This window comes from Sinohyriopsis cumingii, chromosome 9 (genome assembly GCF_028554795.1).
Source record: "Sinohyriopsis cumingii isolate HCF-2022 chromosome 9, ASM2855479v2, whole genome shotgun sequence".
In the NCBI taxonomy this organism is placed as follows: domain Eukaryota; kingdom Metazoa; phylum Mollusca; class Bivalvia; order Unionida; family Unionidae; genus Sinohyriopsis; species Sinohyriopsis cumingii.
The window spans coordinates 8,118,248-8,142,595 of NC_142969.1; the positions used below are offsets into that span (position 1 = coordinate 8,118,248).

A 24,348-nucleotide genomic window follows, 5' to 3' on the forward strand; every position below is an offset into this window, starting at 1 on the left:
GGTTGCCAGGTGTAATTGCAGCGTTAAATAACGAGATTACCCGAGCAATCAACATGAAGCCCAGCGACGCGATTAAATACGAGTATATACCCGGAAAATCAAAAATAAATAGCGTTTCCAAGCCGATTCTTGGCGATGTCACTGTTAGATATCTATATGAACCAGGAGAGCTTGAAGGCGGTAAAAAAAGAGCTACTGATCCTATTTGGAGTGTTACCACACATAACATATCAACGATAACACGATCAACTGGTGGACCACCGATCTATAGACTGGATTCAACTGCTCCTCAGCGCGGATTTACACGCGAGCAACTACAAGTGATACCTAACGATACTCAATTGCCCCCACGTGGTCTTAACTAGCGCCGTTGCGTCTATTGCACTCAAGACAGGTCAACCTCACATTGTTTTTGACATGACCGAGACTGTTATCGATCCTGTCCACGGTAAATTGGCGAGCGTCTTTATCCGAATAGCGCCAACTCATTATACAATTGCAACTCGCGCAGTGATTATTCTGTTGTTGTCGTAGCCAGATTATTAATTCGGCATCAATATCAAAACGCCGCTGTTTTTTTTTTATCCTGTTGGCGGTAACCCGAGAGTTTTCTATTAATGACGCTTGCATCGATGATGTCGTTGTCGTTGGTGACTCCGTCGCTGACTTCGTCAACAACAATTCTTCGAAGCTGATTTATTCTCCGTACTCGGGACACTGCAAGATAGACTAGATTCGACCATTCGATGCGATTATCAACCATCCAAACAATTGTGTCCGTGATGGTTAGTCCCTGCGAGGAATGTATTGTCGTTGCGTATCCTAGCGTCCACGGGGATTTATCAGCACGTAGCGCGTCCTCGACGACGCTGATATCAACGAGCACGATATCATTCAGCACGAGAATTTGTTTTTTTGTCCCTGACGCTGTCGGGGCCGGGATTTCAACTTCAATGTTCTGCCGCCGTGTGGCCGCGGGTCTGTAACATAACGGCACTGGACGCATTGTAAACTTTTCCTTATGCAACGTAAACAACCTCCGCTGAAGTGTGTCTCTGACTATCTTTCTACTCGCTACAATCAAATCGTTTGGTCTCAATGTTTCCCAGAATTCATTTAACGGCGTTTCCGGAATCACCTCGCGAATTATTTCACATTGAATTCTATCCGGCTGTAATCTGATTAATTTTTTAACCTCGCGCAGTTGTTCATCAAGTGCTCGGTAATCAGTATCGGTTTCTTCATAATAGTCCACAAAACCCCTTAACCAATCATGTGGACCCTCGCCGACAAATGGTGGTGGTTGGCCATGATCCCCACACATGATTACCGCTGTATTCGCGAGCAGCAACCAATCAAGAAACATTCGTAAAACATCTAACGAAACAGTACATATCTCATCCCAGATGATAACCTCAGGAATAAATTTTTCACCCATTCGATCAGGAGTCCACTCACCGCCGCTGTATCGAAAAAAGCTGTGATAAGTAACGGCGTCAACATTTCGTTGTTTTATCTCTCGCGCTAGTCTATGGGTCGGTGTAAGCACGATCATACTTGCCCGCGTTCGGAATAATTCAATTGCCCGAGTCGTCTTTCCTGACCCGCCACAGCCGCTTAAATAAACTGTTTTGTGTCTACAAATTGGATCAGAACACGGTGGTACATTAGACCATTCTGATAATTTATCACCGCGTAGGTAATTGTTTTCAACGGTGACATCTGCTGACGGAGAATAATCGCGTCGTATTTCATTTTTAATTCTCCATGTACCCCAACTCTCGTCCGGACTAGTAAACTCGGCTACGTTTCCTTTATACTTTACGTCTATGTAAAATGAATCAACGGCTACTCTAACCGCGGTGTTAGGAAATCTATTTATCATCGAGAATAAATTGATAGCGGCATAACCCAGCATAGACGCCCTCAAATGCGGGTATGCTGGGCTGTCTCCGTCGCTGTAGGTAACAACTGTACCCAACCTTGTTCCATTGGACAAGAAAGCTGTTTTGCAGTTCACGTATCTATTTTTCGCCACTGCGTCCTTGATTACGAAATCATATTATGCGTCATCTATAATCAGCCGTGAGCAATATCGTTTGTAGTCGTGGTTTTTTCCACCTTGTGTGAACTTACCAATTATTCTTCTACCGAGATCTTTTGCCTCTCTGTTTCGTTGGTTGAATATCCTCCTGGACCATTCGATGATATATTCCTCGTCGGCATCAATCTGTTTTCTGGATTCGTCAATTATGCTATCTAGACGCTCCGGTTCTGGTAACCAGACTTCAGTCTGCGCCCGGTATGATATAATCGCGTCACTGACAATCAACGAAACTAGCATTTTACGATCAATCATATACCGTAGCAGCGCTATTGGCAGCCACTTCTTTTCAGCCATGTGTCTACCGATCCAAATATAGCAACAGCGATGGAGTCCTGCCGCGAATTCAAATGATACTATGCGAGCGAATCCGGTTAAATCAAAATCAGGCAGTGGTCCATTAATAGCAACACGAGTCATTTCATGTCTGGGATGTCCAAATCGTTTGAAATACTCAGCGGCGGATCCATACCCGAGAAAACTCGCTGGATAACAGGCAACCATATCAACCGAGATCATAGCGTCGCGGTTGTATTCAGTGTTCCATAGTCCACCGTGATAGTATTCCAAACAACTGGATTGTACATCCGGCAGAAATTCCTTGTGCGTTGGTCTCCACGCATTTTTCCTTGCTGCAACATGAGCTACAACCGATGGAATCGTAAAACAATTTGTTAGCAGTTGTTCATCATGCTCCTCAAATTCTATGGCGGTTTTTTTCATCCTGTTATGAAATGCTTCAGTGCGATATAATTCACCGTTTGGTCTTACAAACTGATCAAAGGTATCCGCATCTTTTTCAGCGCTGCGAAGTAACCACACTGATACAGGGTCGTTTTTACACAAGTAGGCAATAGCATCAAATAGTTTCCTCTCCGCGAGAAAACCATCCTTGGAGAATTCTTCGGGTATATACTTTACTGTTCTATCCCGTGGAAATATTGTGATCGCGGGCGTCCATGCGTGCTCGTTATGATCAATAATTTTGATTGGGGCTCCATTTGATTTATAATTCGATTCGTATAATACTTCACCGGTTATCGTTGTAACGGTTTTTGGAAATCTCAGCGATGTTTCTAATCTCGCTATGTCGCTGATGGTTGCTCCACGCTCTTTTACGGTTAGTTCCCACTGGTTGATTTTGCTACGTCGTAAATCAGTCAATTTGTTTCCTCGAAATACATTTGTAAAATGCTCTATTACTCGTTCTGCTACACATTTTATCCCCGTTGACTGTCTCATTGGTTTCAGTTTTCGGATATCAGGTTTCTTATTTAACGGGTATATTCCATAAACAACTGCTGTTTCAGGATACGCTCGTTCATAGTATGGTCTGTCAATTCCGGTTAACAACCCCGGCTTGGAGTCGCGGCTAACAATGACTGTTTTCTTGTCGCTGAGAACTGGTTCAAATTTATCACGTATGATCCAATCACCTGATTCCACCCGGACAATGAATTTTACTCTGAAGAAATACTTTTTACCGTCAAGTTGTGATATTATCGTTGCTGCGCGGTTGTCGTTCATGGTAGCATCAACAACGCCATCAATTCGAAATGTTGACCAACTATGAGATGCACCATCACGCTTGAATTCATTGATACAATCGCGTATTTTATTTAACAGGGTTTTATCGTTTATTAACGCTTTTGGTACGTCCTTGAGGACTCTATCGAGATTAAACCTAATATTTTTCCAGGGCTTAATTGCTGCTAATCTCTCGAACTCATCCATATAATTAAAACAAGTATTTAAATAAAAGAATATAGTATAATGAATAAATGCAAATGGTTGATGATTGGGTCGATAACCCCGTGCAATAAATCATGTAGAGGTGAATTCTGCGGGTATCATTTACAAAGCGTTCGTAATGGTTCTCTTGGCCCCCTCCCGTGCTTGGTTTGCCACGTTGGTGTAAGAGGAAAATCGCAGTTGTGTATTAACTGTGGCGGAAAGCGATACAGGGAACTAAAACGCTATTATGACAAACGAATTAAAAACGCCGTCATTGACCCCACCGCTGACTCCGTCATCAAAACCCCCCAAGACTATGTTGAAAGATTTATAATTAAACCAAATAATAAATTAGACAAGTAGTATTATTATATAAATGGACCAAGAATTTCAGCCGCATCCCCTGCTCGTCAATTACGAGGCATCTCGCGACGGCATTGTTAGAAACCGCAGACTAAAAAAACCAGTTGGATGGAAAAACAATCACGGGTATTTAATGTTTACTGCTGGAGGGAAAAAATATCTCTGTCACAGAATCATCTATGAATGTTTCCACGGATTGATCAAAGATAGTCTCGTTATTGATCACATTGATTCTAATTATCAAAATAACAGACTGTGTAATCTGCAAGCTATCTCTCAGAGTGAAAATATTAAAAAAGGCCAGACTGGTAAGTACTCAAAAGCAGCAAGGGGCGTCAAATCATTTGATACGTCAACGCACGAGGAAAAAATATTTCAGTCAATGAATGAGGCAGGAAAATATTTTGACATTTGTAGCGCCTCAGTACGATTTGTTGCAGAACGAGTATATCAAACAGCTTTCTCAAGTAAAAACGGACATAGAATTCGATTTTCATATCTGAAGGGGGATAACTCGTGAGGGTATGACGAAGTCGCCATGATAGAGTTATGCTGTCACGTGATTTGCAAATAGTCGTCTGTTTCAATGTAAATGAGTTACCTATGCGCGTTCACCTGGAACGCACCACGTGCTTATATTTTTTAAAAACTCGTTATTTGTTAGGTGCGTCCGTAGTCCAATGCAAACATGTTTGACTATGAAACTCGAGTCAACAATTTACGGGTTCGCGCCTCGCAGCGGGCAATTGCCTGGCGGGAAACGGTCAGATGTTTTTTTTTTCTATATAATTGGGGGGGAGGGGATAAAGCCCCCTTCGTTGAAGTTCAAAACGAACCAAAACGCAACCCACACTATCATTCATAGTGTGCGCGGTTGGTTTTTTCCAACTATGCAACCATGATTGATTTTTATGGGTTGCGTTTTGGTTCGCCCCCGTCATTGTTTGTACTGTCCATAATTAAGCATATGTATATGCCTGCAATCTGCCACAACACTCGAGTGGAAATTTACGGCATTGTACTGTCCATGTATGCCTGCAATCTGCCACAACACTCGAGTGGAAATTTACGGCATTGTACTGTCCATGTATGCCTGCAATCTGCCACAACACTCGAGTGGGGATTTACGGCATTGTACTGTCCATACAAAAAACGGGGTCAAAAATGACCCCCAATAATTTTATTAAAATTTTTGATATTAGAAATAAGATGTTTATAAGAATATGGATCCCCAAGACATCAATAATATATTAACTGAGATTTCAAAATTAAAAAATCAAGGAATTGTATTATCTGATAGGCTCAACAGCGAGGAAATATTATCCGATTATGAGGCTATAAACGAGCAATCGAAGCGAGGGCGTTTTACGCTAGCCCGCGAGTATTCTTTTATAAAACGATTACAACATACAATTAATGAGAACCTGTATGGGAATGACGTAAGCGTATTCATTGGGTTATTCACTGCCGTTGAAACAATACGAAAAAAACTCGGGCAGCTTTATGAAAAACGCCGCGAGATCTCTAGTAAGATTAAAAACATTAGGAGGATCATAGACGAAACCCCTGTGGGGAGCCTCAGCTTGAAGTTACCTGTGCCCACGTCGCGTGACGAAGTCGGCATACCAATGTAACATTATATATATGTGATGTACACAATGACACGATATATTTCTGCCACCATGGAAAGACCCGGCGGAAAATTTTATTTGAAATTGCGGATCAATTTACAATAATGGTAGGTGAATCACTTACTACTCGGCTAGCCAGAGAGCGGCTAGCAGCCCTTATAAAGTTTATACCGTTACGAGACAGAGTGAGAGAGAAACTTCAAACGCGACAACAAATGCAAACTGATTTTGCTGTTGGAAGTGAACAGTTATTTGCCCCGGTAACTAAAGCGACTAAGGATGTTACGGCGGCAACTGTACCCGTTCTTGGTGCGCTTGAAAAGATAGCGGCAGAGACAAAACAAACAAAAAGGTCTTTAGAAACACTCCCTGCAAAAATAGCGGCTGCTACAACACGGAGGCCACCACCACTCGCTATAACCGAACCACAAGAACCTTATGTTACAATGGCCGACGAGGAAGAACCAGGCGCTACTGCGAAAGAACCAGAAGAAGAAATACCGGAAGAAATACCGGAAGAAGAAGCACCGGAAGAAAAAAAGAAAAAGGAGAATATACCCCGTAATGTATTTACAAAGTCCGCAATAGATCAAATTAGAGCCCTCGACGGCGATGAAGAATTATTTAAATTTACTGTTGCAAACCTTGATAAGAACCCTCGAGATAAGTATGTCAATAGCGGTTACGAGGAAAGTGTAAATTCGACGGAAAAATGGACAAGAATGGTGTATTTAGCGAGTAAACATAAGAATTCGATACCACGTGGTGATCCCGATTACAAAGCATTCCTCGATAGGGTTAAAAAGGCAAAACCAAAAAAAGGAAAAGGATACCCTGTTGGTAAAGAATCCTACGGCGTTACCTGTCCTGGTAGTGTTCTCAGTGATATATCACGGCTAGAGGTACTAATCGGAGGAAAACGAGCCGGAAATAACTCTACGGAAATAATCAATGAGGCCGCTGATATTTGCAAGCGATTATTTACAGGCGGTATTATGGACATTAATGCATATCGAACGCTCATAGACGAACTCGTGGATGATTAATTGGAAAACTGGTGTTTTTAATAAGGATGATCATACACTACAACCATGATAAACCAGCACTCGTCTACGTGGTAAACTCGCGATTGCCTGTTTACCGCGCGTACTATGGAGATGGTCTCGGTAATACCATTGCGGGGTTATTTACAAGAATGGCTCCAAAAGTAGCGCCGTTAGCCAAACAATTAGGAATGAAGGCTATTGATGTTATTCGTGATAAGGGAATTAGTGCCATTGGAGATGTTGCCGGAAAGGCGCTTTCTGCCGCGCGGGACAAACTAATGTCGTTGGTGAGGAGAAAAAAACAGATGCCATCAACGACAGTGATGCCTGCAAATGTCAGTAAAGTAATAAATAACGCCGTGGAAGAAAAATTAGAGTCGTTGGCGGCGACGACTCCGTCGTTGGCGACTTCGCCATCCGCCGATGCGGCAACCAACGCGCTCATGAACGCGATAGCGGGAAGTGGTCTACGACGAAAAAATCGCAATTGAAAACACCAACATGATAAATAATAAAATGTTTGCGCGTACCGCTGATCCCGCGTTTGATATGGACGCCCCAGTGCGCAGGGATGATTCTGTCCGTGATTATCAATATTATTCTTATTATGCAGCGCAACCCGACCTACGATCGCGAATTGAACTTCAGGTCCAAGATACCAGTAAATACTTTCTGCCGTGTGAAGCGTTTATCGAAATCGAGGGAGATCTCGTGACAAATGCCGCCGATAATGCACCATACGCAGATGACCATCGTATTCGAGTTGGCTTCGTCAACAACGGTATCATGGCGTTATTTGAGAGCGCCAGATATCTTATTGACGGGCGAGAAATTGAATCAATAGAACGCGAGGTTGATGTTGCAACGACGATAATTGGGTTGGCGAGATACTCGGATGATTATACAAGATCGGCGGGCCCATCTATGATGTTTGCGAAGGACTCCACCGATAACGCTGACCATCTTCAGTACGTTAACGTGCTGGTGGAAAGAGATACCGCAGTTGACCCACAGGCTGAAGCAAATAACCCAGACCGCAGAGCAAGACCAGGCGCTAATTTCAATATTATAAAAAGTCTTAACGATAATTACAATATGGGATTCGCAACACGAGTAGGGATGTTGCAAGAACCACGCCGACAGTTTTCATGCGCGATTCCACTCCATCACATATTTGGATTCTGCAGAAATGTCAGGAAGGTTATCTATGGGGCTAAGCATACAATCGCGCTAACGCGAAGGGGCGATGATAACAATGCAATATGGCATGCTGCTGGCGTCGCTGCCGGTAAAGTCATTTTAACTAAAATGGCATTGTGGATGCCGGTGCTGACTCCATCAGTTACCACGGAAGCACGATTGTTAGCATTTATGGAACAGGGAGGGAAATCGTTGTTGAGTTGGCTAGCGGTAACAACTGATGCTAAAGAGGATAACGTCGCCGATACGTTTACATGGCACTTGGCATCAAAACAGGGTGTTTCAGCCCCGCGTCATATATTCATAGCGCTACAGAATAGGGAACGATTGGGCAGTCAAGAACGCAGCCATATGATATTTGATCAATTAGGAGTCAGGGATGTTTCGCTGAGAATAAACGGACAACAGGAACCATCCGAGGATATACAGCTTAATTACGGCGACAACCATATCGCACGTGTGTATCATCGATTGCTGTCATATATGGGTCGTGATCAAAACGTCGACACTGGTTTGCAAATATCACAACTTGATTTTAAAAACCTGTATCCGATTTATTATTTTTCGCTGGAACATCTTGATTTAACGAGACAATCCGTCGTTGATATACACTTTAGAGCTCGTATAGCCCCGGGTGGTGTTAATTATAGAGCGGTTGCTGTCATTCTCAGCGATAAATCAATGCTGCTAGAAGGTGTTGGTGGACGAATGAGAATCGTTGATGCGCCAGTGGAAAACATGTAATTGAAAGCACAAAACGCGTTTACAATAAAATGTCGTATAGTGTTGTCAGTGTAGAGTTGACTGATGGTCAAGTCAAGAAATTACGATCAAAGTCGGCTAAACAATGCGGAACCACAATAACGCTAAAGCCATCACAGATGGCAGGTGGTAATCATAAGATATCGTTGACGGCGCGTCAAATAAAACATTTCAATGATGCGATGAAGAATAAAAAGGGTGTTCAAATAGATTTTTCAGCCGCAGCAATTAAAAACATGGAAAAGACCGGTGGGATATTTCCGCTGTTAGCTGCGATTCCGGCATTGATTGCCGCGGCCGCACCAGCAGTGGCTAAGGCGGCGGCGTTGGGGGCCGTTGGTACCGCGGCGGGGATGGCATTGAAGAAGGCAACCGGGAAAGGCTACAAAAAAAAACGACCCGTGGCCGGAAAGGGTCTAAGACTACCGGGGACCCCGTATTCATGGTACTCGGGAAAGGGTCTAAGACTACCGGGAACCGTTTATTAACGCAAGAGTCTATGACTCCAATGTCTAATTTTGATTTAATAGACGCCGCAAACGCGTTAGCGATAAAAAACTTCAGAGGTGTTTTTATGAGGGATCAATTACCGGCGGCACCAAGGAATATTGAAACCGGTATAATTAACCTTGATGGGTCCTCCGGAGCGGGAACTCATTGGGTTGCATACGCGATTGATCCGCGTGCGATCGTCTATTTTGATTCATACGGGTTAGCTCCGCCGAAAGAGTTCATGCGGTATGTCCGGGCGTGTTCAGCCCGGGCGTGTTCAGCCCGGGTTTTTTATTCCACGCTGCCAACACAGCAGTTAAGTGACCCACCGATATGTGGCCGTGAGGTATTGAACGTACTCGCGGCGATTTCATCATCGCGAAAACCACCTCATGTGGTTGTAAACGAATACACTAGTGGGGTCGTAGAAGCTCAACGGATTTTAGAGAATAACATTTACAATAATAATGATTGGTATCTGGGGGCGACCGGTTTCGGCGCTGAAAGAATCCACGGAAACGGCCGCCGCCGACATAAAAAAACTAATTGAGGATGAAATCGCTGATATGTTGAATCTAACAAGTGTTGACCCGGGCGAAATAGTTGTATTTCAAGACCGCCAGGGTAAATTGAAATCCGGTAATGTGTCGCTGAATGACCTTTTAACACGACGGCGTGACGCCGACGAGGGTACTATCGCGCTGTATACCAGCGACGGACGACTCAAACGGGGTGAAAATATATTGGATGTGATGGATAGGGTAATATTAGCCCAGAACGGTTTTATAAGGTTGAATGGATTGGTGATCGAACTCGACGCGCAGGTGAAAAAATCTGCCACCGAGGTGAAAAAATCTGTCACCGAGGTGAAAAAATCTGTCACCGATATACAACTCACTACTGCTAGTTTTTTTGGGACCCCGACGGTAACCGAACCAAATCTTGCAACAATAAAAAATACTATTTCGGAGTTTACAACGCTGTCGGGCCAATTTACCTCGTTACGAAAAAATGTTAACAGGATCGATGACAACTTTGATAAATTCCTTGGTAAAAAAAATACCAAACCGGATGAAATCACAATAACTATAAATGATATCACTGCGTATGGACAGAAAATAGAAACAATCAAAACTGATGTTGCAACGAACAAAAAGAGTGTAGACGCGCATGAACGGGAAATAGAAATAATCGGCGCTAATGTTGCAACGATCATAAATAATGTAGACTCGCATGGACGGAAAATAGAAACAATCAAAACTGACGTTACAACGATCATAAATAATATGGACGCGCATACACAGGAAATAGGAACAATCAAAACTGATATTGAAGCGAACAAAAAGGGTGTGGATGCGCATACACAGGAAATAAATACACTCATTACTAAGGTTACAGCGAACAAAAAAAGTATGACCGAGAATACACAGGAAATAAATACACTCATTACTAAGGTTGCAGCGAACAAAAAGGGTGTGGACACGCATACACAGGAAATAGATACACTCATTACTAAGGTTGCAGCGAACAAAAAAAATGTAGACGCGTATGGAGAGGAAATAAGTACACTCATTACTAAGGTTGCAGCGAACAAAAAAAGTATAACCGAGAATACACAGGAAATAGGAACGATCAAAACTGATGTTACAGCGATTAAAGACGGACTACCGAGAGTAGCAGAGCAATTCGAAAAAATAAAAATCCCTCATGAGAACATCATCAACACAGTATACACAATTCGGCATGGATCATTCGATTGGACTCCTACACAGAATACAGTAAATATTACCGCAACTGTTAAGGGTATTTATCGATTGACACTGGTTTCAATGATGCAGTTTAATATATTATCGTCGAGTTCATCCGGGTTTAACAATACAATATCAACAATCATTGACAAGAACGCAACTGAACAGTTTACAATTTATGCCGTTGATAGAAATCTAGCCGGGGCAAACATTACATGGTATGTGGAATTTGCAGCGAATCTAAGTAATTAAAAACACTAGCTCTTTTAAAATAAAAATGACCACCAAGGAAATTGAATCAGAGGTATCACCGACGTCACATCAATATCGATTCGATACCGCAAAAGAATTCTCCGCGAACTTGAAAACGCTTTCCGAACAATACCGTGCAAAAATAAAAAAATACCGTCGTAAAATAACCGCCATCGACGCGGTCGTGTACTCGGTGTCGGGTATAGTAGCTGGCGCCGGTGTTATTTTATCCACGGTGACCACGATAGCCCCGATCGCTGTTCCAATCGCTGTCTCCGCAATGACAACAGTTGCTGGAGTTGCCAACGCAATGACTAGGAAGATATCATCGTGTTTTTAGAAAAAACTCAACGAGTATACAGTAAAACATCAAATAGTATCCGACGCGTACTCGAAATTATCCGGGTTGATCTCGTTATCGATTGATAATTTGTTCGTATCCGATGTTGAATTCTCCACGATGGTCCAGTTGTATAGCTCCGCGATGTCAAAAATCGAGGATTTTCAACTGGAAGCCGGAACCACCTGGTTGTTGAAATTAGACACTAAAGACAACGAATAATAATAATGTCGCTGAACCCCGAAGGGTTTCAATTACTTCAGCGGATCGCGGAGAACACCACTCCGGTACAAACAAATATGATATCAATAACGTCAACGAAACCCGAATTCAGTGTGAACTTCCCGTCGCCGGTTCCAGTGAAGGAAATAGCGCTGGCAAAATTGCGAATATATCACAGTTGGCCTAATATTCGAGCGAACGAATTTAACGGACAACAACCTAATAAATCGCTGGTTTTTGCACGGACAAATAAACCCGATGGGACCCCAAACTGGGAGGAGGTTACAATACCAACTGGGTCATACCAAATAGAGCAAATCAATAAAGAATTTCAACGCAGGATAAAATCGATCACAGGAAAAGAATCAAAGATCGCTATTACGGTTCATGAACCGACGTTATCGTCGACGATTGAAATAAGCACACCGGGGTATATGGTTGATATCTATAACAGTTCAATAAGAACCATACTAGGATGGCCTGAGAATCCACCCGCGGACACCCCCCCCCCCCATCAACTATCCTCAGACACGATAACGGAGATCGTGGTAGGCATATTGCTCCATACAACGTAAATATTGCATCGGTGATAGCGATTAATCTAGTGTGTGATGTTATCGAAGGGAGTTACCAGGTGGATACCAAGCAATCAAATCAGGCTCAACAGGGGTATATCCTTTATTCATTTTCACCAACAGCCCCTCCGGGATTTTTAATCATTGAGAATCCGATTAATCCGGTCTATATGCGATGCCATGATCGGTTTTTAACGAGAATTAATTTTAGAATTACCGATCAGTCAAATAACCTAATTGATCTACAGGAGGAGGAGTTAGTGATCACTCTGTTTGTAAGATCATGAGGATCTTCATTGTAAATAACTCCTTAGCAGCAGGGGGGGCGATCACATCGACGCGGTCGTCGATGTGCTTACCAGACGCTGACGACGCTGGGGATCGACGCGCAGAAGGTGTTAATTAAACCAAATGACGATTGGACGATCCCCCAACGACGACGTCGTTTTTTTTTTACCAGGCGCTGACGACACTAGATCGTTGAGTTGCAGAAAGTATTAATTAAGCCAAATAACGACTGGACAAAATGTCGGATTCGCCCCCCCCCCCTGCTGCTTTATTGATAAACAATACGTAAGCCCAATAGTTGTTTTTTCATATGCTTCAGTGTATAAGTGATCCTGTAAAATGAAGTATTTGCCTTTATGTTATTGTTGTTGAACATGTTGTTGTGGGCTTAATGTCATGTTTCAGAACGTGACTTACTATACATGGCGGCCGATATAAGTGTTAGATTAGGAACCTGGGCAAATTACGGGAAGATCCATCGACTCCACCTCAAGCTACTGGTAATCTTCCTCATGCTCACTTTTAGGCCTTTCCCGAGACTCCAACCTACGCATGCAGAGTTGAGAGGAGGGACGATACAAAGTAGTGGGATATTTTTGTATCTAGCTATCTGTCTATCCATTTTAATTACATATACATTTCTCTCAGCATTTGAAGTCGTGGAGTTCCTAAACCGATTCTCCTGGAAGACAGCCCTACGTCATTGTAATATGAGCTGAATAAATTTGACTCTTGCCATCCCATCTGTAAATTTAACAAGCATGAGCTTTATAGACATATGGCTTTAAACGAAGAAGCATGGGTTGGCTACTTCCAGTCATATGAACATTTTCGTTTCATAGGTAATATACTATCAAATTAGAAGGTAAGATATAATACATACTTAACATCATGTCAAGTCGCATTGCGATTGATTAACCATTTATGTTCTTCATTTTAGTCGAGGAGCAAACCTTTTCAATAGAACGCACACTATGTTTATTATGTTCTTTTAATGTAAATGTTTAGTATGTGTAATAATGTCAACTCTCAAAATCTAAATCAATCATACGATATTGCCTCAGATAATAAACGAGTGTAGTTGGTGATAGGTTTAGCTTAGGTAGACAAGCTTACAGCGTTTGGGATCCACTGGCGAGAATCAGGTTAGAACGTATAAATCAATTCATGAAATTACTAAGTTGTATGCATGTTTATATCTTTGATGCCTTCTGTGTTACAAATTGGTATGACGGTAACACAAACGGGATGGGATAAGATTCGAAGTGTCTTACGTCCGCATGGAGTAGTCTACGATGGTCATTCTCATGTATGTAAGATATGATTAAGCCTACTATTGACTCCAATGCTTTCGCAGTGTGTAATTGCATTCCTATGGATTATTCTATGACTGATATGTTTTATGCAATATTGATTTCAATATAATTATCTTATAAATGCGTATAGACAAGATATTGACCTTATTGGGAAACCATTATACGTACACTATTCCACATTCTCTTCGTAAGAAAAAATGTTAGTACGAAGGTTAGTCAATGAATATAACATTTATAAATATGCACTGTGTTTGACAATGCCTTTAGTATGTTATCTATTGGTGGTGGCACCTAGTGTAGTAGACGCCCCAAAATGTAGAATAATATAATCTTGCATAAACGTTTTTGAATAGTTCGTCAATTTATTTTTAAGAGTTGTTCGATAGTTTTCAATATATTTCGGCAATTTATAGGCATTGTAAATGAATGGAACAATTTAGTTGCCTGTGTTAGCTAAGTCTAGGATATCTTATAAAGCCAACAAAATGCATAGCAACACACGAGACTGCTCGCGTCGTTGGATAGTTCCGATCCCTATATAGTTTTAAAAACCGACCATCAAAAATAAAATTATATTCACGTTATGACAGTGACAATCCATGCATGAGTCATCTGAGAGACCATCAGTTTAAAGTGATGCTTCCAAATCATATCACAAAGTTTCGTTTTCAGCAAAATGCTTAAACTCCGCATAATAGGGCTTGTAACCGCTTATTTTGTTATCTTACCTGAAGTACTGGAACCCGCTTGCATTAAACATTTAAACTTTGATACATACTCAGGCCAATAGTTTGCCCGTGTATAAAGTTCATGTAATAATAATAATCTAAGTGTTAATCCCCACAATAACTAGCGTGTTTAACAATGAATGATTCATGCAAAGTTACAAGCTGGACAGTGCTGATTTAGATTGTTTTGCGATCAGAAAACCAAAGGTCGTGGAAATGGTATAATGCCCCTATTTTGTATTTTTATAGTTTGTATTCCTCTAAGTGTAATAGAATCCTACAAATATGCCCAGTTCATCATTGGAAAAAGCGAAAACGGACCAGGGATGTGCTATTCCCTTTGTGGATTACAGGGATTTATCGGTTTACAGGTATTGTATGAACTAATCATGTTATATAATGTGATGCAATATATGCTGACCCCAACAATAAATGACAAATATAGGGTACAAATGCTTAAGCTGTATGAATCCTTAGCTATGAAAACATTTTTGAAAGGTGAAGCTTTAGTCAGGTAACACTTGTTCAGAGAGCGTGTAATTCTTTTGAGTTTGTATTGCATGAAGGACGATCAGCTTACATAGACATATATCCTCGACTTATGAATACATTTTGGGATCCCTTCAAAATTACGAAACTTCTTGATTTTGTCTTCTAAGCGTACCTAATATTGTTGTGCATGACATTGCTATACAAGCTCTATAATATTTTGTATATACAATACTATTATTTTAGAAAACTTCAACTGAAACAAGTAATGTTTTCTTTTGGTGACATTTCTTTATAACTTAAGTAAATTATAACATTTGAATGATTAGTTTAAATGACTGAACGTTCATTAATGGTGGTACTTTGAATTCGAATCGCGAGCGATAAGGAGAGAAACTAATTTGGTCACAAAATGTATAAATGCAATACTGTGTGTGTGTGTGTGTGTGTGTGTTTATGTTACGACTATATGGTTATAAACTAAGTAACAGAAAAAGGAGACCCATCAAGCTTTACAAAACGTCACAAATAATAACATTTTCTAACTGAAAAATATTAAACTTTAAGAGGAACTTACTATGGTATGAAGTAAGGACCAAATAATCACAAAGTTCTATCACAAGTCCGAAAGACTATCTTGTTCCAAATGAATCATGAGTCCTGAATGTGATGCTATTCCAATATCCTTGAACATGGTGGAACTATATCACAAGTTCAAAAGAAGTGCCAACACCCTTGAATGTGCTTAAGTGCCTACAGTATTGATATCTCAAAATGTCAGTGTTCCGAACCTCTTTGAATAAATTATAAATAGTCCCAAAATGCGTCCTTAGTCGTATAAGCAGTTTGTAATTCCATTAGCTCAATAAGATCTCTCTCTTACTCTCTCTCAAAAAATAAAATGGCTTAAAAAGAAATAACAAGATCAAGTAAAGCTCTAAACATACAAATTTATGTCAAGGAAATAGTAAAATAATAAAACAGACAAAAAGTCATACATTATATTATATTTTGATAAAGGATATACAATATATCAATTTTCAAATTAACATTTTATACAATTGTATAACGTGCCTTGGTAGTAAGGCCGTTATGATACAATGTAACTAACTTATGTGTCAAATAACTTTCTTGTATCAGTCTATTCATGTCTTCATCTACAAGATTTTGGCATGAAATAAAAATCAAGCAGAGAGGGATTAATTGTATTAAAACATATCGAAATATTAGAAGAGAACTGAGGATCTCCACAATGTTTTTTATATGAACGCGATGAATCTTCATTCTCTTAGAAACTTGTTGAAGTGTTTGACCAATACAGTGCATGTTAAATGAAACGATCCACATAATCCGATTGAATTAATTAATTGTTCAAGTGCTTGACTATAATCACATTATCAAGATATAGTGACTCTTTATATTAATGATTAACCACTAAGCTGCACACGCAAACATGCAATTATAAATCACTATTTTCCTTCCATTGATTCATAATAGGTCAAGAAGAACTGCATTATAGTCGAACAAGTAATGAGTAACGTCATTATATAGTGTTTATATGTGTTTCAAATAAATAATCTCTGAAAATTATTTTAACAAATATGTAAATCTTATTATTCCATTTAATAATAGTTTGGTTGTGAATCTGCACATTCCTATTCTGATCTTAACCTCTCATTACACCAATCAAATGTTAAAGCGCGCGTTTTAACTCTATATAGAGCAATTACACTAAGATTACACGCTTTGTTTACGTGACCCAAATTCATGCTCACGTGTCATTATTACCTGCATGGTTATTTATTCGATAGACCTTATCATGGATGAATTGTTACGACGAAGCGTACATGCATTTTTACTAGAGTGCTATCCATTGAATTGAAGGTTCTGTACTTGGTCCCATTCACCTTCTTTGATTGTGCAGTGGAATCTGCTCTGTACTGAACAAACAAGTAGAAACCTGTGTGCAGATGATGCAACATTTTATTCAGCAAGTAGCAAATTCCATATTCTCGAAGAAAAACTAAGCCTAAACCTTACATCAATAGAGAAGTGGTCCAACCAAAATAAGATGGTAATAAGACAGTATGCAAGCTTCTGGGGACATCTAAAAACTTGCAGATCTAAAATATCAAAAAATATATCACGATTCTAGGGTCTTGAAACAGTATATAGTAAAAAAAAATGAGAAGGAACAAGCTTTGAAAAATTCAACAATACATGTTTTGCATAGATTACCAAATGAAAAATGTGAAAAGTATTTATGGTATTATGAATTAAATCCCAAATGGTCCAATAATTTCTAACATAAGTAAAAAAATGTTTAAAGTTATGAATAAACTTTTGTGATATTCCAAAATCAATCCAACATTGGAAGTGTTGATTTGCCTGTGGTGACAATTGATGCAGTGATGCGCCAACATCCGTTTGGAGAATCAAAATAATACAATACGTATTTGAATTTCACTATGAATCCCTGTCTCTATTACTAAGAAAGATGTCATTGAGCACATTATCCCTTAAACAGAATACTAAGTTAATAATAAGTTAAGTAATTTGAATAAATAAATTCTAGCCCAAATGATATACTGGACTCAATAATCATACAAAAGATTCTGGTCAGATGTCAAAGCACAAACGAATAATATTTCCTCTAATAAGATTTTATAGGTATGTTCCTGGTATCAGGTCATAATAAGCACGTTCTAAAGAAAACTATTACCTAATGCAAAAGTGTATGCAGGAAGGTTCCAAACGCTTACAAGATATAGTCATAGTTATGATTAGGTTTGTTTCTAAAATTATAATACAAGAACATAGTAAAGACAATGTCGTTAACTCAGACCAAGATAAACATGAATACTCCTAATAGTAGTGATCTTAATATTATACCAATAATCAATAATACAAAAATTGATTTATATTTTTGTTTTCAGGATAAAATCAATGATTCGGGTGGAAAATGAACATGTAGGTCACTCAATTCTAACATTTAGTAGAATAAAAATCTACTTGACAAAGAACGCAAGAGTTTTAGGCCAAAGTTTAAGTTCTGGATTGTATTTCATTTATGCAAACAACTAATAATACCTTCATTATTCTCTATATGTATGATATTATTAACCAAATTATTATTCAGGTAGACACAAATTGGTAAATATGGTGACGAGGGTCAGGGTTTTTGTAGTTTCCCGTGTGAATGTTATAGGCTATTGTGTTGTAAGTAAACAAGGTTCATTAGAACATTCTAGAAGGGTATTTTCTATTAGGTAATGGTTGATTTTACAAAATTTAAATGTGACCAGAGGTCAAGCAGGAAACTATATTATCTTTTGACTGTGGAATTTATCAGTCGTGCTTTCATATCTGGCATTTTAACTTGTATCATGTTGTGACCAGTTTGGCTAAATTGTATTTTCTTCAAATTATTGAATTGAATTGAATGCATTCTCTGGAAATACAAAACTGCTCTTCCACAATTATTGGATAAAGACATTTGTTGGAAGTTATACTGAATTAAAACTTGGAAAAATAGTACCGTGATTCAACAAGAGACAGTTTACACATTGCCTCCTAGGCTATAACAGATACATCTATGGGAAATATGTTAATCAGGGTCAAGGTAATTAGTTAATCTCAAGTAAATTTATTAGGCTAATGTGTTTTTAGCAAACAATGCTCATTTGATCATTTTAGGAGGGCATTTTCCATTAGGTAATAGTTGTGTTTAGAAATTGTTAATATGACTTGAGGTCAAGCATTAACGATTTCATCTTGTCAATGGGGATTTTACCAGTCGCGCTTTAACATCTGGCCCGTTAAGTTGTATTATGTGGTGAACAGTTTGGGATGAATTTTATTTTCTTCAAATTATTGAATTCAATTTGTTATTTTCTCTGGAAATTCAAAATTGCTCTGACAAAATTCTTGGATAAAGGCAGTCATTGAAATTTGTGCTGAATTCTAACTTGGAAAAATATTAATGTGCAAGAAACTGTTGACACATCAGTTATTCGTAGTCTATAACACAAACTTCATCGCATTCAATTTTGGATCTCTTCGGAACATGAACTCAGCTTCTTTCTGGAATATGTATTACTAGGACTTGTGTCTGTAATTCTTGGATTGCTTGTGAATATAATTCGCAATGCTGTAAGTTCTTTTTGTCTCATGTTTCACTTTGTATTTTGGGACATACATTGTTTGTAAAATTTTACAAAGCCTATTGCCTTCACTCATTTCTGTTTCTTATTGTAAGAGCATAGACCCATAACAGTGTTCATAAACTAAGCATCACACAGAAGCAAACCAGCAAGTTGTGGTATTTAAAAGTAAACAAAATATTCAAAAATATCAAGTTATAAATTGACGATGTAAATTATCTTCAAGTATAATGAAGTGAATCCAAGATAATCCTAAAAGGTTCTATTCATGTACAAACGAATCAGATGTTCAGAATGGATTTCAGTTCCCTGTTTGTGTGTACCACAATCACATTGTCCAGAGTTTCTTTGAATGATTCAAAATAGTCATGAATAATGTTCTAGTTCAGTGAGCACTTTGTAATTGTAATGAATAAACCTAAAAATGTTTTACTCTCAAGCACACTATGAAACACATCTGCAGACTGATTTCATCATATGAAAGAAAATGCGAAATATTAAAGAATCCAAAATAGGAATGCTGACTGTTCAGTTTAGTCCTATATACATACCTTCAAGAGTTTACCATGAATATATTTCGCAATATACCCCACGTGACAGAACTTACTAGTCAATTTAATATTTCAAAATACCTATTCATGTAAATATATATATATATATATATATATATATATATATATATATATATATATATATATATATATATATATATATATATATATCGAGAGAGAGAGAGAGGGAGAGAGAGAGAGAGAGATGTGAATAACTGAAAAATTATAACAGTCAAGCATCTATATTTCCTAATACCCGATGTAAGTTCCTCCCTAACTACACATTGCAGAACAAGCACCGTTGTCTCAGTGATTACGAACCTTACCAATATATCCGAATTAGTTCTCAGCCACTTCATTGATCAAAAGTCCAAAACTTTTCCTCACGTCTGCGTACAACCCATTCTTATATCCCAATTATCAACTCTTTATCTTAGTCCGATATCGCGGAGAGTAAGTTGCGATATGTGCGCACTTATGCGGGCGCATTCAAGTACGTCCTGACGGGCTAGATACCAAAACCCAACATATCTTAGAAAAGGTGTGCGATAATTAAAAGTTTGGCATGCAGATGTGTACATAATTCCTATTTGATGATCGGAAACATTTGAAATTCAGTCGCGAGCAGGTAACTAATATCTGGAGACATAATAAAAGTGTCGAAAATGCACGCTCGTAACAAATATCATCAACATGAAACGTTTGCATGATCTAGTGGCAGAAATCAAATTTTCGTCTGTACATAACTGTTACAATTGATCTTGACACTTCATCATGAAAATGTATTGTCATGGCGATCAGATGATACACTCAGAATAATTTTAGTCTTATTTAAATTGAAATAATTCCAACTTTTACGAATTCACCGATTTGTCTACATTTTGCTTTGATGTAAACGGTCACGTGATACTGATATGGAAATTTTTACACATCTATACATTCTACTGACTAATTTTGTTCCCTGCTTCCAATTAATTTGATGTGAAGTTTTGTCTTCATCAACACCTTGCACCCTAATAATAACAACGACAAGACCCCTCCCACCAATTCCTGTGTTTTCGATCAAAATGGACAGACAACATATTAAAAACGACCATTAGAATTTAAAACAATGCAATTGCACAGACATTCCTACACCCCGACACTCACCCTTTTGTCTGAATAACGCGTATCTCAGGCTATAGAGCTCGTCGGAAAGTATTGTATGTCTACTTGACAACATGTTCCAGCAGCTGTTATTAAAGGTCAGGGTCATATATCAAGCACGGAATCTCACTGCAAATGAACACAACTTAGATTTTGAAAGATTGAAATGCGTAAAAAGTAACACGGAATGCTATAACTACACGAGCCATAGAATAAAAGGAGTAGCCTTGATTAAACAGCATCAAGCATTTTTTTTAAATAATAACAATTTATCACTGGCATGACCAGCTATGACACCCTACCTACGCTTCTTTACTGTCTAAAGAATTGATGACTCTTGTCTAGGGCAGATTGGGCTATGTATTTTGTCGCAGTTAAGAGGCCAATGAAAGAAAACTTCTGCATGCACAAAAGAGAATGTTTTGTTTGTGAAATCTGATGTTCTGATGACAGAGAAGCGAAGTAAATTGGAATTATAATTATTAAAGGATAATGATAGGTGTTTATCGATATGTACATTTTACCTAATCATTTATGAAGTTAACATAAAGTCCTTCGGAATTTATTAACTTTGTGTGTGATTGGGAATAATTTACACATCGATAAATACCAAACGATGATCCTTTAATCCTATATTATAATTGCAAATACATATCTTTTTGTGTTCTACTTTGCACGTAATCCTTCCGTAGGTATATGTTACATTCAAAACATAAATACATACGTTTTCTTTCTCTATCCCATGCGTCATGTAAGTCATTTTCATTTTATGGAGAGCGGTTTAATGTGAAGCGAAACAGCTGCATACCAAAAGTTAAAGTAATTAAGGAAAATATATGTAATTTATAATAATAATAATAATAATAATAATAATAATAATAATAATTTTAACTTTTATTATCACATTGACCTAATATCGTACAGAAAATGTGTAGACTAATTAATACATATTATCAAATTGCAAATAATCGCTACATAATACCAAATCTGAGGAACGATTTATATTTCTAATGCGAAACCTACAAATAGGTAGAGCAATACACTAGGCGGACCATGCCTTAAACAATTAAAAGTTACAGGCGTTGTGTTGGGAGTGTGATATATCCATATCTGCTTTACATATTTCATAACGAACATACGTACTCTTATAATAATTTCTGTATTATCATATTACTCTTTAAAAATAACATTTACATTCCCCATTGATCCTGATCCTTCATTTAGTCCCACCATATCATCATCGTGTTTGACGCCTTTAAGACTCCGTGATAACATACAGTTTTATGATAATTAGCCTTTTAACATATGGCGCTATATAGGATCACATTGCTAGTGAACCGTAAAGTCGACAATCGATCGATATTGAAGTTAATAATGACATGTGTATATATCGGCATTTAGGTGGGGAGTTTCGCAAGTGTGTCTATCAATTTATAAGTATGTTGGAAGTATACAAGCTAATGGACAGGTTGGCAAGTATGTGGTTATTTAGAAAATGTTTGAAGAATATATAGATAAATATCTCTGTTCAAAACTATTTTTTTGTAAAATCAAATCATGAAAATATATGCAGTCAAACCTGTCCCATCAGTCACTTTTATTCATCGTCATTCTGTTCGAATCGGCCACCCTAATTTCACTCCGACAATGTCATGTAACTAGCAGTCATCTGTATTCCGCGGCCTGTGGCGAGTTCCTTCTTAACTAAGCATTGGTTTCACCCTGCCTTCCGCGAATATTACTGTATCAGCAGTGACCACACCAAGTATGCAAATTAAACTTCTTTTGTTTTATGAGCAGGGAATAGTAGGTATTAATGTATATTAAGTGAATCAATATTTAAACCTTCATATTTTGATTGTACATCAACTGATATTGTGAAATATATAGATTTTTTACAACTCCGGATTCATCAAGCAGTAAGTGAATGTCAACGCGTTGGTCACGTGATACAACGAAAACATTATTGACACTTGCTCTATTCTTGACGAATCTGACGTTAGCCAAGCTGAGACGACAGGGACATGTTTCTGGTCGTTGTTCTCAGAATAAAATGTTCGGAATTATATGTCTTTTAGTTCTTTTGCGAATATTATGTGACTTAAATTAATAGTTTCATATTTTTGTACAACAGTATTAGAAGGGGGTATTATTGATATCACGTGACGTTCGGACCTCCAATTTCACTATCATGTAAGTTGCTATATTTGTGTAGTCATGTGACTAGAAATACAAATGGTTAGTACCAGATCAAATTTCCTAAAGGTTGCAGATTCACCTCGTCTGTATTCTGATTAAATACATGACGTATATAATACTCACAATTTCTTATAAAAAAAAAATATTTTTTCTATCGGTATCATGACTTGACTTTTTCTCGTTTAAGATTGCCAGAACCATTGGTAAACGTCTACATGTGCGCTGGCGGTGAATTCCTACGTTTTGATGGATAATTGACTCGTATCGTAGAATAAAACACAACATAACTGTAGAAATATCAAAACTGGGATGGGTAGGGCCCAAAGAAACCCTTATTAACTGTGTAGGTGTCACTAACAGTAACCCCAGGAAGCTTCATTTCGTTACCTAATTATTAAAGACCTCAAAGAAAAGATGATCTCATTGATCTTTGCAAACCGTTTAAACATGATTTGTTTAATGTTTAAAACTATTTTAATGAATAAGTATAGACTATCATGCCAATATATCAGTCGTGCGTATCACAATTACATGTACGCTGTCAAAAAGTAATTTCCTTAAGTAGCCGTTTCTACTGAAAGTGTTATCTCTGTCTCCGTATGTGTGTGAGAGAGAATATGGAGATAAGGAGAGAGACATATAAACTAGTGCATGTTTTATTTTGTGGTTTTTCTTGACTTGATGTGGGTGTATTTATATTATAAGATTGCTGAGACATTACATGACAAGAAGAGACAGGTACTGCTAAATGCATATATCATTTTTCTACAAGAGAGAACACCTTTTATCATTTGCAAGTCAAACATCACTTGAGGATAGATTTGTCTTGTGTTGAACTGAACATAGTTTCATTACATTTTGTTATTTTTCTTTCTTCTAAGGATTATATCTTATATAACGTTATTCGGTTCATATTAAATACATTTATCATGAATCAAGCTTGAGAGATGAACCTGCCTTCAGAGGTCACCTGTATATCAATAAAACTTTTGTCCTTTC

The 24,348-nt window shown here is 38.3% G+C and overlaps 1 protein-coding gene across 1 annotated transcript in view; it reads left to right on the forward strand.

Moving 5' to 3' along the window:
* LOC149791237 (uncharacterized) overlaps positions 1 to 24,348 on the forward strand; it is a 57,321-nt gene that overhangs the window by 28,118 nt on the left and 4,855 nt on the right. The window lies entirely within an intron of this gene.